The sequence below is a fragment of the Arachis ipaensis genome, chromosome B06, assembly GCF_000816755.2.
Source record: "Arachis ipaensis cultivar K30076 chromosome B06, Araip1.1, whole genome shotgun sequence".
Classification (NCBI taxonomy): domain Eukaryota; kingdom Viridiplantae; phylum Streptophyta; class Magnoliopsida; order Fabales; family Fabaceae; genus Arachis; species Arachis ipaensis.
The window spans coordinates 110,812,567-110,828,081 of NC_029790.2; the positions used below are offsets into that span (position 1 = coordinate 110,812,567).

General features: G+C 33.0%; 2 long non-coding RNA genes across 2 annotated transcripts; one reads left to right on the forward strand and one right to left on the reverse strand.

Annotated features, from left to right (window-relative positions):
* LOC107648392 lies at positions 6,427-6,917 on the forward strand. The gene is made up of 2 exons (XR_002349847.1): positions 6,427-6,558; positions 6,643-6,917. It is a non-coding gene; the product is annotated as an uncharacterized LOC107648392 (long non-coding RNA).
* LOC110263472 lies at positions 7,420-9,206 on the reverse strand. Its single transcript, XR_002349190.1, has 3 exons — positions 9,008-9,206; positions 7,640-7,749; positions 7,420-7,507 (listed from the first exon to the last, which is right to left on the reverse strand). It is a non-coding gene; the product is annotated as an uncharacterized LOC110263472 (long non-coding RNA).

Consider the following 15,515-nt stretch of genomic DNA (forward strand, 5'->3'; position numbering starts at 1 on the left):
TATATTATATTGAATTGAACGACTTGGTGTGTGTAGTCATGAGCTCCAAGAAGAAGATGTTGTTGATTGTGTAGCATCTAATCCTATGAGCAACGAAGAAAATCATATTGCCAATACATTGGGTAAAAAGTAAGTACATTTACTAATTATTGCTGTTATAATTTACCTATACGATACACTAGTATTGGAATGAATAAAGTTAGTTTTTGAAATAAGTCATGAAACTTGAAATGAATAAATGCTACTGTTGAAATAATTAATCAAAAATATCAGCAAATACTAAAATTATATATGTCATCTTAATTTTAAATCTTAAATTTTATTTGTATGATTTTGGATGTATGCATCCAATTACTTGTGTGCCATTATATAATTTTAGATGTGTTCAAATAAGTCCGTTCTTATTATATTATATTGAGCTAAAGGACTTGGTGTGTGTAGTCATGAGACCTAAAAGGAGGTTGTTGCTGATTGTGGAGCACCTAATCTCATGAGCAACGAAGAACACCATGTTGTCAATACATCGGGTGAAAAGTAATTATTGCTATTATAATTTATTTATAAGATATGTACGCTAGTATTGAAGTTGTGGTAGTGGGATTTTTTTGGACAGACTGTTCATTTTTTATTTGGGATGTGTAGGACATCAAGGTCTTTAGATATAGTTGTACAATTTGGACCCTATAAAAGTGTGAATAATGTGGATAGCGGTAAGGTTGATCACAGAATACCCCAAGATGATGCTGAAGATTGTAATCAGCTTCCCCTGAAAACTATATCTGTCAAGGCACCGGATTCGATAGTCCCAAAATGTTTGGACCATTAAATGGTCCTATAATAAAACATATTTTTTAAATTCTTTAATAACTACTAAATAGTCTTTATTTAATTTTAATTACAAATTAGTCTTTTATATATTATTTAATTATAAAATTTATTTTTTATTTTATAAATTATTATTTTATCATTCATCTATCTTGTTTATTAATAATAAAAAACTAAAACAATCACAAATTAGATCTTCCATTAACCGTAATAAATATTTTGCAATCTTAAACGATCGTAATTTTATCATTGATCCGTTACATACATATTGGATTGGAAAAATCGTGTTTGTTAGAAATTCAATCGATTGGATGCACAAACCAATCGATTGAAATTTAGGTTTCTTAAACTTCAATCGATTGAAATTGATACACAATCGATTGAATTTTCCACGCCATGTGGGGTTTTTTTATTCAATCGATTGGTCGTATTATCCAATCGATTGAAATCATCAAAGCAATTTGAGAAATACATAGATACACGGGAATAAACCATATTTAACAAGAATTTTTTTCATTATAAATTAAAAAAAAAAAACCATTATTTTTCTAATAAAAATAAGACTTATTCATGTGTACTCTTGTGTACTCCTATAATGGTTGCCATTGTCTATTGTAAAGATTAATAATTTGAGTTAGCCATTTTTTTTAGAATTTGAAGTGAAGTTCGCCTTGCTCTGCATAAAAAAATTCATATTTAGGTTTTTTATTTTATTTCAGAAAAAAATCCATTACTAAAAGATAAAAAAATATTTTTTTCATTACATAATCAATTGCATGAATAAAGAATCGAAACAAAGAATTACAAAATTAGAGACTAATCTCGATTTTGTAATCAAAATAATGGATTGTTTTCTAAACACTACAATGAAAAAATTGAATCTCTATTGCCAACGGTGATTATCAATTAATAATGAACAAATATTGGATATTAAAGAGATGGATAAACAATAAAGAAAAATTGGATATTAAGTAGATGGATAAACAATGAACAAAAACAATGAAAAAATTGATAATCAATCAGATTGATAAACGATTCTAATTATAGGATTGAGTAATTGTTGATAGATTATTCACCAATTTAAAGTCTTAATATTAAAAAAAAAATAAGATTAGAGTATTTAAATCAAAATAAAAACTTAAAAATTGAAGATAGAATTTTAAAGATAAGATAGATGAATAATAAAATAATCATTTATAATCACGAGCAGAAAAATTTAGAGAAACATAACATATAACGCATTGCACAATTCAATCGATTGGGTAACACAACCAATTGATTGGATTGTGAAAATCTATATTGCTTTGAAGACTTAAATTGATTGGGTAATATGACCAATCAATTGAATAAGAGAAAACCCACATGCCTTGCAAAATTCAATTTTGAAGTTTGAAAAACCTGAATTTCAATCGATTGATTTGTGCATCCAATCGATTGAATTTCTAACAAACACGATTTTTCCAATCCAATACGTATGAAACGGATCAATGATAAAATTATGATCGATTAAGATTGTAAAATATTTATTACGATTAATAGAAGATCTAATTTGTTATTGTTTTAATTTTTTATTATTAATAAACAGATAGATGGATAATAAAATAATAATTTATAAAATAAAAAATAGATTTTATAATTAAATAATATATAAAGGATTAATTTATAATTAAAATTAAATAAGGACTATTTAACAGTTATTAAAAAATTTAAAAAATATGTTTTGTTATAGGACCATTTAATGGTCCAAACGTTCTAGGACCATTGAATCCTTTGCCATCTGTTAATAACACTCCACTAAGGCCTGCTTCAGTTATCATCCGACCTGATTTCGATGAAGATACAAAAGAGAAGGTGTACAGATGGGTAATAAACGAATGCAATCCCTTGGATGAAGTAATCGTGTGATACCGCAAACGCTATATGTTAAACGTAACACGAAGGAATCTGAAGACATTAAAAAGAAGGCAATAGGTCGACGGTTGGGTAATGTATCTAATAAAGAATAGTTATGGATTTAAGATTTTGACCTACTTTTGTTATCTTTTTTTATGCCCTCTATGCTTTTATGAAACTGAAGGTGATAGAGTGCATGTATGCCATCTTTAGTGAGCTCCCAACAAAGAAGTTTCAAGAAGAATTCTATTGTGTTAATCCAATGATATTGGTACGATAAATACCGATCAATGTTACTTTTTTCTTATGTTTAGACCGATACACTTAGTAATAAACTAATCCGGACTAAATGTGTACAGGGACAAGTTATGACACCGATGAAATGTTAAAAAATTCAATGACAAATACATGCTGGAATATGTGGGGTTAGCATAGTACTGGAGAAACGAGATCTGTTTGTTCAACAAGGTAGAGACAACCAAGAGACATACGGTATATGTTCATAAATATTACATCCAACAAGTATAAAGTTTTTGTGCATCCTTTTGTATCTTTGTAAGAGTATTGAAAAATATGGCCTAACTATGATGCAGTTCTTTGTACTCATCTGCTTGGATAATTACTGGTAGTTGTATATTTTTCATCCAAAAAGTTTGATGTTCTTTGTTCTTGACTCCCTCTTAGTGATCATAGGATGAAAGTGGATGAATATGCGATAAGTAAGTATAAACACGGTCAATACAAATTTTACGTATGTCCAAATGAAATCAATAACCATTTTCTTCTGAATAATTATTTTGTTGTGTCCTCTTACATATAGGCCAAGCACATTGAGGAGTTGGCCTACCTCATTTTTTCATGGTACAAATTTCAGGAAGTGGGCATAGGAAAGCTTCTTTATATGGAGGTTTTCATTCAACCAAACACGTATGTTTTGATATATTAATTTATTTTCTAGTAACACGAAATTATATTAAAGCATATTTATTTTTCTCTTATTTGATAGTTATGACTGCGAGATTTTTGTCATTAAGTTCATAGACTCATGAGATCCAAAAACTCTTGACATGGATGATTATGTCGTGCCAGTTTGGACAACGGTAGGTCATAAAATCGAATTAGAACAATATTTCTAACATTTTTCTGATATTGTTCTTTGGTGACATTGGAAATTAATGCATGCAGGAAGACTTGACTAGGATGAGAAAGAAGTACCTACTAGACATCGTGCTTGATCCGTGGAACGGTTATCTAAATACCATGGAGGTTGTTTCCCATACTCCTTTACATTAAACACCTCAAAGGAATAAAAGAAAAAAGGTCAGAAATCCTTGGATTGTGTCCAAACACTGTCGAGCTAACAAGAGCAGGAGAGGCAGCATGCACGAGGGCCAACAGGAGACAGGAAAATATAGCACTGTTCAAATATAATTAGCTTTTAAAATGGACATATTTTTCTCTTTAATCTAAGATATCATCTCTTTATTTTTCATGTTGGTAAGAGATTCAATTAGCCGAACTTATTTTGCTATGTTTATTGTAGGATTAATTGTTCATTCATTGTGCATAAATTGCACTTGTTTATAACAGTTAAAATTTTTTTTAAATGCCAGCTAGGTGGATGTGTAACACATCCAAAATAACATCTCATCTTTCAAATTAATTCCTGCACACATCTTAAAGTCATTAAGATTCTTGGATATATTTTCATTAACTAACTATGGCAATATACACTACAAGAAATACACCCATTCAAGTACACTTGAAAAGTGTAGCCAAAAATGAAAAAAAATGATGCCTTAGGCAAAAGCTACGCTTTTTAGGCTTAGGAGATGCTTTTGTAGGGGATGCCTATACTAGTGTTGCCTATTCTCAAAGGCTACGCTTTTCTGCATCAAAAGCTATGCTTCTGGCCTTTAAGAATAGAGTGCACTTTTCAAGTGATGTTGTTCAGGAGCAAAGGCTACGCTTTTCAGCTTCCATGCTTACCAGAATAGGCTACACTTATCCTTGCTACTGCATCACCTGTAAAGCGTAGCCACATTGTATACCATAGCTACTCTATATAAGTGTAGCCTTAGGTCCTTCATTATTTTTTTTAATTTTCTGTATATATATATATTTTGTACAACATAATATTTAGTAATATGATTACATATATAATTCTGTATTTTTAATTAAATGAGTTAAATATAATAAAAATAAATACATAATTATACTAAATAATTTCTTTAAATAACAAAAATTATCTGTAAACAAAATATATTTATAATAATTAACCAAAAGTATTGAAATGAACATAATTTTGAATATTCATGCATCTCACACTATATAATAAAGAATGGAGGTAACAAACAAACTCTTTTTCCTAACATCTCCCCTCAGACAGTGTTTAGACTAAAACTTTACAAAGACAATTTGATAGGTTTTGCTAGCAAATATGCCATTTGATCAGTTGAGGGAACGCTAGACATAGGAAACATCCATTTTAGCATTATCAAGAATTGCAAACCTCTTCGTCATCTTTTTTCTGAAAATAAAAAAGGTCAAAAACTTCAATAATAATACTGTAATAAAGATTTAGCTTAAAGTATCAATTAGATTTCCAAATCAAATGTTCAAGTAATTAGCAGGACAAATTAGAAAAAAGACACAAGGGACAACTGACTCAGGTACCTACTTGTTCATCGCCAAAGAGGTTGCAGCATGTTGTGCATTTCAAAGATTGTGCCTCCTCACATTTGTAGCAAAATCAACAGCTTGGATTTGGAAAAGCAAGACAGTAGTGGTTTTTATCAATGTTCTAAAAATCGGTTCGAATCGACTAGTCGGACCGGTCAAACCGGGAACCATTAGCAAATACGGTTCGAACAGATGACAAAACCGCAAGATTTGAAAACCAAAGTTGGTCCGCCAAATCGGCCGGGAACCGGTCGGTCGAACCAAACCGTGACCTGGCCGGTTTTTTAAATTTGCCCCCAAACGCCGCGTTTTGCATGCTGAAGGGCTAAAGGAACCCTAGTCAGTAGTCACAGACTCACAGAGGCACACAGACCTCACCCCTCTCCTCTCTCTAGCCTCCACTCTCACCTCTCATGTTTCCAGTCTCCATTCTCACTCTCCGTTGAGCCACCGCCACTTCCGTCCAGCCACCGCCATCGTCGCAACATCCGTTGAGCCAACGTTAGCCAGCTTTGTTCGCGTAGCCACGAACCATCGCGAAGTCAGCCTTCGAAAATCACAACCACCGCCAGCTCCAGTTTCCGTCGCACAGTGTCCTCCTGCAGGCGTCAGCTCTGTTCGACATTTTCCGTCGCCCCACTGTCCCCGCCAGCTCTGCATTTTTCCAGGTTTCTAGCTTCTAACCCTAGGATTACACTCTGTTGATTGTAATAATAATTGTTGAAGCATGATTAATTCATTTAATTGTTGAAGCTGATTGCTAGTTATTAGAATATTTTTCAGAAACTGTTTGTAATGTTCTTCACATCAAAAATGATTACTTGTTGGTTCTAAATTTTGTTGTTGATTGCTTGAGCCTTGAAGCATGAATAATTGTTGAAACTAATTGCTGGTTATTAGAATATTTTTCAGACACTGTTTGAAATGTTCTTCATAACAAGAGTGATTAATTGTTTGTTCTAAACCTTGTTTTTGATTGCTTAAAGCATGATTAATTGTTGAAGCTGATTGCTTGAAGGGTGAAGCATGATTAATTGTTGATAGATTTATTTTTTCTTGTCTCTGTTTCCAGAAAATCATTTCGCTATCCTTTTTCTCTCAACCTGATGGCCCAGTGATTAGAAACGGCTCCTTTAAATCGTCATTCTTATTTCCAGGGTATGAATGGGTTTCTATTCCTTCATAACTACCTACATTTGTATGTTTTCTTTTGTTGTCATGTTGACTTTTGTTTATTGATAGTATAAAAGAAGGATTTTATCTGGTCCACCACCGAAAGATAAGCTTCCCAAGGTATATTCTCCTTTGTTAACCTTTTGGATATTGCCAGTGATAATATATAATCCTATTTGTAATATTTGTGCAGAATTCTACACAAGGTTCTGTATTGTTAGGAGCAATTTTGTATGGAAAATTGTCATTTTCTGAGGGAGAGAATAAAAATCCAGAAAAGCACCCTGCATCATATCAACTAATAATACACAAGGTTCTGTATTGTTAGTGATTAAATGTTTTTTCTAAACCCTGCTGCTGTTGTTTTTAAATTTATGAGTATGCTATTTTTGAATTTTTGTTGATAGATTTATTGATTTTAGAGTTTATGGTGATTCATGAAATTGAGAATTGGATTGTTGGTACTTCTCCATATGTATAATTGTTCTATGTCTTGGTGCTGAGTCTCACAAATATTCTCAATTACTTACAGCTATGGTTTCCTTCTTGAATGAGATTTTATTTTTTCCAAAAGAAATCATAGAGGATTAGGGTTGTAGATTTTTTTAATTGAGTGATGAGTGTAAAGCTGAAGATGATGATGACAAAAGTGCTTGAAAACATATATTTTAAGAGTGTTTTAAAAAAACTTTTGAGTTTGTAAATTGATAAGATCATATAGTTTTGGTGTGTGTATTTATATTTTATTTATTATTTTATTCTAAAACGGTTTTTTCGGTTCAACTACGGTTGAACCGGTTAAACCTATAGAAGACATCAGCAGCAAGCAAGACTAAGAGCATACCTCTTCTGTCATGTCAACCAAATTTGTGGGAAATGGAGAGTTCAGATCAAATCCAAGAGCATTATAATAGCAGCAATCAATTTATTTATTCTATACGCAGTAATGTGTTAAAAAAAGACAAGTATAATTAGACAAAGACAAGGAATAAGTAGAAGGCTTTATATAAGATTCAAATAATAAATAACATGAACACAGAAACAATTATACTTTTTGTTATCTTACCATTAATTATTTGCTTCTTTGCAGCGGAATCAAATTCTTTAATTGACAAAGTCGATGGTTTTAAGAGAGATTGATTGATATAGAAAGTTGCTCCATATGTTCTTATAAACCTAAACAAAGCAAGAGTATATAGTCAATAAAATATAGTGTTCAAGCTCAGGGTCTTGAACTGAAATTGGTATGATAAGATTCTCTCTAGTGCAATCCTAGGAGTGAAGCTTAAGAGGCCACTTTGTAAGCACAGTTATCAAGACAAAATAATTCAAGTCAACCAATTTTAAATCAAGACCTACACTACTCAAAGATTTCATTACTGAACCTATAAAAATCACATTGAAACACAACCTTGCAACTTAACTCAAACCTCAATCCAAATAAAACATAACATCAAACAAAATAAGTGCAGTATAAATACAACTAAATCAAAACTGTAATATTATGCCTCAACTTTCAAAAGAAAATTGAATTTTCAAGTTCAATACCTATAATATTTCACTGATTCATTCTTGTTTCCTAGAATCCAGGCCTTGGGTAGATATTCATAGAAGCTGAAATACAAACAGTCATTTAACATATGATATCTTAATTTTGATAGCATGAAAATTAACTTTTAGCGGCATTATATCCTCCATCCAAACTCCAATTCCCATAAAAACCTGCAAGAATTTTTACATAATATTGTCTCCAGGTTCTGGCTACTAGGATTTGAGAAAAATGGGTTATCAAAAATATGTTGCAAAATTCTTACAAATGTAAAAGTTAGCCCTTTGGAGGAAAATAAATATGGCATTTGAACATGAAAATACATAAATTTTAGGGGGATGATATGACAAAGTTAACAACCTCCCAATACTAACACAAAACAATTGATCAATGATAGAAATTCAAATCCACTAAACTTGTTCTATTACCTTGTTGGGGTTTCTCAGTAGTATCACTATCATTACTCCCTCTAAACCAATTTGAAGCACCAAAGCAATTCCCAATCATATGGCTTCTATTTGCTGGACAGTCCCTGAAAATGTAAGATAAGCTGGAAAAAAACAGAACCCTGGATAGAAACCATAAAAATTTAGACTCAATACCAACACTAAGGTTTGAAGTTAGAACCTTTTCCACATTCATTTCACTTGCAACATACATAATATGACGCAAATTACTTTGTAAACAACCCTAATCAATAGAACCTGAGAGTCACACAAATTCATTACGACCAGAATTATTCAACTATTCATTAATCATTATAATAACTAACCTTTGGAAAACACGGGGTTTGGCCACTAAGTTGCTCTAGCACCGGCAAAAAAACAGACAACGGCTTTAATTATAAATAAAAAGAAAAATTAAAAGAAGCAATGCGAGTCGAACCTTAGCGGCTCTAGTGAGATGATATCCACTCTCACCCATGGAGATGTTGAGAACGAGCTTCTACACCTTAATCTCTCTCATTGGATTCGCAAGTTTCTTCTCTGAAGCTTGTTCTCATTTTCATTCCAAATCAACACACAAACACACAAATAAAAGAAAATAAGAGAAAATCTGAGCGATTTCCATTGGATATAGATTTGGATTTAGATTTGAACTAATATATGAAGGGGGAAGAGTACATGACTAGTGGCTACAGCAATCAAAGAGAATGTGAAGTGTAAGCTGGTGCTTATAAAGGTAGAGTACAAGACCAGTGTTATCTAATTAATTATCAAAGCAGCAGCTTAAGAACAGTAAGATTTAAGATTAAGAAGAAATTAATCTAGACCACTTGCAAGTTAAACGAATCACCATAACATGTTCTTGCTAGTTAATTCAACATTAAATTTAGGGATCCAAAGCATGTTTAATCATTGATGAATCATAATCATGCATTCCAAGCACTCCATGTCCAAAAAGACAATGTGCCTACCACAATGTCGTATTTTTTTAATTGAAAAAAGGAACTGAAGAAAAATAGAAAATTAAAAATATTCCGTCATAAAAGCAATACAACACCATGGGGCATGGGAAGGGAATACTACAAAACAAAGCCACATAAAAGAAACCAATAGAATGAAGCGGCAGTTAAATAAAAAAGGAGAGAGCGCACGCAAGCAAGATATATAACTTGATCCAATTTTATTTTCACCCTGTTTTGTAGGCTTGCAATACCCATGCAGTAACATGTTCCATTATATGATACCCTGAGTATAATTTTTCTTTCCTTAGAATTATAGAATATGTATCAATTTAGAGCTTCTTTTACTTAACACACTTTGTGTAACATAGTTGATTAGTTTCTCTTACATATAACATGGAATTATAATGCCTAACAGGTCCTAACGCAATGGAGTTTATTATAAATTATGCTGAAGTTTTAATAGCATTTGTACAAGAAAACAAGATTCCATCTGTAAGGTTTTTTCCCCCCTAGCTTGCACAATAATTTATTTGGAGTAGAAACTGGGAATAATGTCAATTTTGATTTAATGTTTGTGCAGATTTTGTCTTGTCTTGAAAGGTGCTGTTCAAATCTTAAAAGTAGGTTAAATATATTTCTATATTAAACCTTAATGATTCCTAGTTAGATTATTAAGTGTTTTTCCTCATTCAGTTGGTGAATTAATTATAATAATGGTGTAGCTATTATGAGCTTTGCAAGTGTTTCAAGCACACAAAAGAAGGAAGCTGAGAAATTTGAAACATGCTGCTTCACATGGGGAGAGTTTCTACACTTGGTATAGAAACATGCTTTATAATAACATTGAGTATTCTTTCATAGTTTTTTGCATCAGAACTACCACTTAGCTCCTAATATAGATTACAGTTTTTTTAAGATTAAAGTTGCCATACCCGTGTATCATCTTATCCATATATCAATAATGAGCCTCTGGAATTCCAAGCAACAGCATTAACACAGCTAAGGTGGCCCTGCTCAAATCATAGCAAGTGGATACTCAGTAAAAATATAACAATGAATGGGAGGGGAAAATGTGAAGATAGATAGCATCACTAATTTTCAATACTCGTAAATTCTAACTCTAATCTTACGATTCATGTGTGATTATTGCATAGGCACTAAGCATTGAACACTATTAACGATGATCAAGTAACAACAATATATTTTATAATCCAAATTACAAAAAGACTCACTTCATAAAAACTAATAAAAGATTAAGATAGGGCTTGAGCAACATTACAAACTTTTTTAATAAAAAAAGTACGATCAAACAAGAAAGAAAATAATAATAATAACAACAATAAGAAGAAAAGTGATTATTAAGGTAACTCACTTAAGGCAACTCATTTCTGATGCTATTGAACCCAAGGATTGAAGGGGGAATGAACCAAGTAGTCATAGTTTAGTTTTCATGATAGTTTAGATGTAGTTTTCTAGAGAGAGAGGCTCTCTCCTCTCTCTAGATTAGGGTTCTTAGTTTACTCCTTTTTAGATCTAGATCTCTTTCTCCTTCTCCTTCTATTTTAGTTTTCCTTTACTTTTACTTCTTCTAGTATTTTACTTCTCTTGTTAATTCCTTTATTTTTGTTAATTTTAGTTCATGCACTCTTTTGTTGATTTCAATTCTCCTTTAATGCAATTTATGATTTCCATGTCTTTTTATATTTGCCTTAGTTTCTATTGTTGATTTCTTGCTTTTATTAGTTAAAGCTTCCTTTAATTCTTGCAATTGATGATGTTTATTTTTATTGCCCACTAGGTGTTTGATGAAATATTTCTTTTAGTTATGAGCTAGATTTTTCTCCTCTTGTCTTTGGTTGAGTAATTGGAGACTCTTAAGTTATCAATTTCTCTTGTTGATTGACAATTGAAAGTTGCTCATTGACTTGAATGCCAATAAAGCTAGTCTTTCCTCATGATTTGACTAGGACTTGTGGACTCAAATTGATTGTATCCACTTGACTTTCCTTCATAGTTAGAGGTTAAATAAGTGGGAGCAATGGATAATTCTTGTCACAATTGATGATGATAATGAGGATAGGACTTATAATTCTCATTCCTTTCCAAGAGCTTTCTTAGTTATTAGCTTATTTCTCTTGTTATTTACATTCCTTGTCTCTTATTATAAAAACCCCAAAACATTTCTTCACAGCTAATAATAAAGCACTTCATTGTAATTCCTAGGGAGAACAACCCAGGATTAATACTCTCGGTTATTTTTATTGGGGTTTGTACTTGTGACAAACAAATTTTTTATTGAGGATTATTTGTTGGTTTAGAACTATACTTGCAACGAGATTTCATTTGTGAAATTCTATACCATCAAAATTTCCCTTCATCAAAATGGCGCCGTTGCCGGGAAATTGCAATGGTGTTATGTTATTAGCTATTGTGAATATCTTGCTTTTTGGTTATTTCTAGGTCTTGTTAGTAATTAGTAGTTTACTTTTTCTTTACCTTTTTGAGATTTTTGTTTTGATTTCCTCTTTCCATATGAATTCTCATCCTTGTGGTTTTGGATATGGTTATGACTATGTTGTAGGTTATGGAAATTTGAATGATGGCTCACATTATGGGAGAGATGAATTCTTGAGAAGGGAGCCACATCCATATGAGCAATCATCATGGCAACCTCCTCAACCAAGCTACTATGATTGCAATCCTTCCTACAATGCATATCATTGCAATGGATATGATGGTTCTTATCATGATTATCCCACTCAAACACCGTCATTCCATGCACCATACTCTCAACATAGTCCTCAAACACCATCATTCCAACCACCATACTCCTAATTCACATCCTATTTCCATCAATCACCTCCACACAATCCTAATCCATATCCTCCATATGCACACACTTATAACCATTATGAACAAGCACCCATGGAACCATCACCACTTCAACATCATTACCCTCACAATTCTTCTTTTTCCTCCAACCAAGCCTCTATAGATGATACACTTGGTATCATTTCTCAAGAGCAAGAGTTCCAAACCGCACTCACCGGTTTCACCTCCGCCCTCCAAGAGCTTATATCTCGTATACCTCTATCTTCTACCAACAACCAAAATACCTTCCAACCTCCAAGATTTGATGAACCTCCTTTTCAACCACATAATGATCTCTCCATCCCACCACCCTCCATGAAAGAACATCCGTATCCATCAATCCAAGAGTAACATGATGCCAATTATGCGATAGACATGGACCAAGAGAGAAGGGATCGTCTTAGGGACTTAATGGATCGGATTCACGCATCTATACTTCAAGAGAAGCAAGAAGAGTCCCAAGAGGTGGAGGTAGTAGAGACCCTTGAAGATGAAGGAATAGTTGAAGGATTAGGGGAGGTTGAACAAGAGGGAAGTTCCATCATTGAAGACAACTCTACACCAAGTGACAATAAGAATCTTGTTGAAGCTTCTTCCATCGGACGTGAAACCAATGTTGAGGAGGAATGTATACACCCTCCAACATATATTTTGATCAATGAGAAAGAGTTGGAAGAAGTTAGTAAACAAGAGGAAATTGAAGAAAGTTGTCAAAAGATGGAAGTCATCAAGGAAGAGCCAAAGGAAGTGGAGCCTACAATGTCAAGACCATTGGATATCTTCCTTACTAAATCACCATCCAAACTACAAATTGAATGGGTAATTATCTCATCTTTTAATTTCCTTGGCCCATATCAATATGCATTGTTAGAAACAGATGGTCAACTTAGAGCTATGTGTGGGTTAGAAAGTAGAAAAGAGTTGGGTGTTGGTTGGCAACAAAAATCAAGGTGCATAGTGGAAGGAACCTCAAATTTTAGGATTCATGGTTGGAGTGAAGCTCAATTCAATGGATCTAGGATGATGAGTAGGAGTTACAAGGAGAATTCAATAAGTTTGTCAACCAATTGGAAGCATAAAATTCAAGAAGAAAGAGGGTTGACAAATAAAGTATGGGACCCCGGAATATACATAGATAATCATCAACTTTGGGGCCTTGGTACTCGCTTGAGATCTCTTGGTAGCTTGACGCGCTTAGTTTGGGATCCCGGAGGACATTGGAAATGCAAGCATTGGTGGGGATTCCAGGAAGAGTTCAAACATAAGCCACCCTAGCAAGGACCCCATCAATGGTCCAACTTAAGGACTTAAAATAAAAGTGCTAGGTGGGAGACACCCCATCATGGTAAACTCTTTTCATTCTCTTGTAAATATAATAAATGAGTGATTTGAGTTGCCATTGTAGGTAGTTTTTCTTATTTTCTATACTCTTATACATTTTGCTTTTATTGATAGGTTGTTTGTTAAATTCATGTTTTGATTAGAATAGTTGTTGTTAGATTGTATTTTGCTTGAAGTGTAAGTTTTGTTTGTTTTGTATTTGAAAATTTTTGAAAAACCAAAAGATTTATTGTTAAATTTGAATTTTGGGTGATTTAGAATGTTTATAGGTTAGGAGAGTGCTAAATTCTGTTTTAGGCTTCTTTAAAAAAAAGGGTCTATCGACGCGCAAGCGTGCTATACGCGTACGCGTCGACGCGTTTTCACAACTCCTAGTACTAAAACCAGAGAGTTGTGCCTACTTTGTGCCCGTTTTGTGCCAGCGGCACAACTGCGACCCACACGTAAGCGTGAGTGACGCTTACGCGTCGATTGTCCCTGCTGCAATCCATGCTTAAGCATGGGCGACGCTTAAGCGTGGATTGCACCCTGTTTTTCTCCTTTCTCCTTTCTTCTTCTTTCTTCTCTCCTTTTTTCTTTCTACCTTTCTTCTTCTCTCTCCTTCCTTTCTTACTTTCTTCTTTTCTCTCTCTTCAAAAAAATAAATAAATAAATAAATAAATAATATAATAAAATAAAAAAAATTTCACTTTTTATTTTTTTTCTCATCTTTCATTTTCTTTTGTTTATTACATTTGCATACTTTTATTCATTGCATATGAATTTTGTTTTTGTAGCTTGTTCTTATTTTATTTTCTAAGTTTCTTATTTTAATAATGGTGTTGAATTCTCTTACTCAATTGTTGAGAATTTCTTGCATTGTTTTGGTGCTTCGTGACTTGTTTAACATTAATGGTCATATTTGCTCCACACACAAGATTAGTGCTTTAGTCCTTCCTAATTCATTATTCTTTGTTTTTGTACCTCATTATCATTGAGTTAGGATGGGACCAAATGCTTTCATGCTTATCACTAATCTTGTTCGTGTCAATTCTTGCTTAAACTTGATGCAACATGCTCTTCATGTTATTCACTTATACTTTGACTTTACTCTTGCATCAAGTATTAGTTGATATGCCCTTTGCCTATATTGCTCTCTCACTTACATGCGTAGCTAACATGTAGTTGAGAACCATACTCTTACTTGGCATTAGCCCCCGCCTATGTTCTATTTGCTTTAATATCTTTGTTGTAGGCCTAAGTTTTCTCCTTTTTCTCTCCTTTTAGGCTGGCCACCAAGAAGGAAGGAAAAAAATTTTCAAAATGGGGTGACAAACAAGTCATCCGCACAATCTTTTGAAGGAGCTCATCAGTTGTAGCAACCCGTCCACCTTGCTCTTCTTTGTATGCACCGAGGACGATGCAATCTTCAAGTGTGGGGAGGTTCGATCGATGACCGATCTCCATGGGTAACAATTTTCTTTTCAACACCAATTCTTAATTTTCTTTGTTAGTTAGTGTTGCATTGCATGATAGGTTGCATGATAGTTAGAGTTTGTATATATTTTACCATTTCTTTTTATATTAGGACTACTTGGTTAGGGTGATGATTTCTCTCCCAAGAAAAATTATTTTAGGGCACCCTACCAATTTGAAAAAAAAAAACATTTTTGAACTTGCTTGAAGAATTTATTTTCAAGAATTTATTTTGGAACATGGTTTTTGAGCTAAGAACATAAGCATGTGAGTTTTGAGCCCAATTGTGTGGTTACATCTTATAACCACTTATTTCCA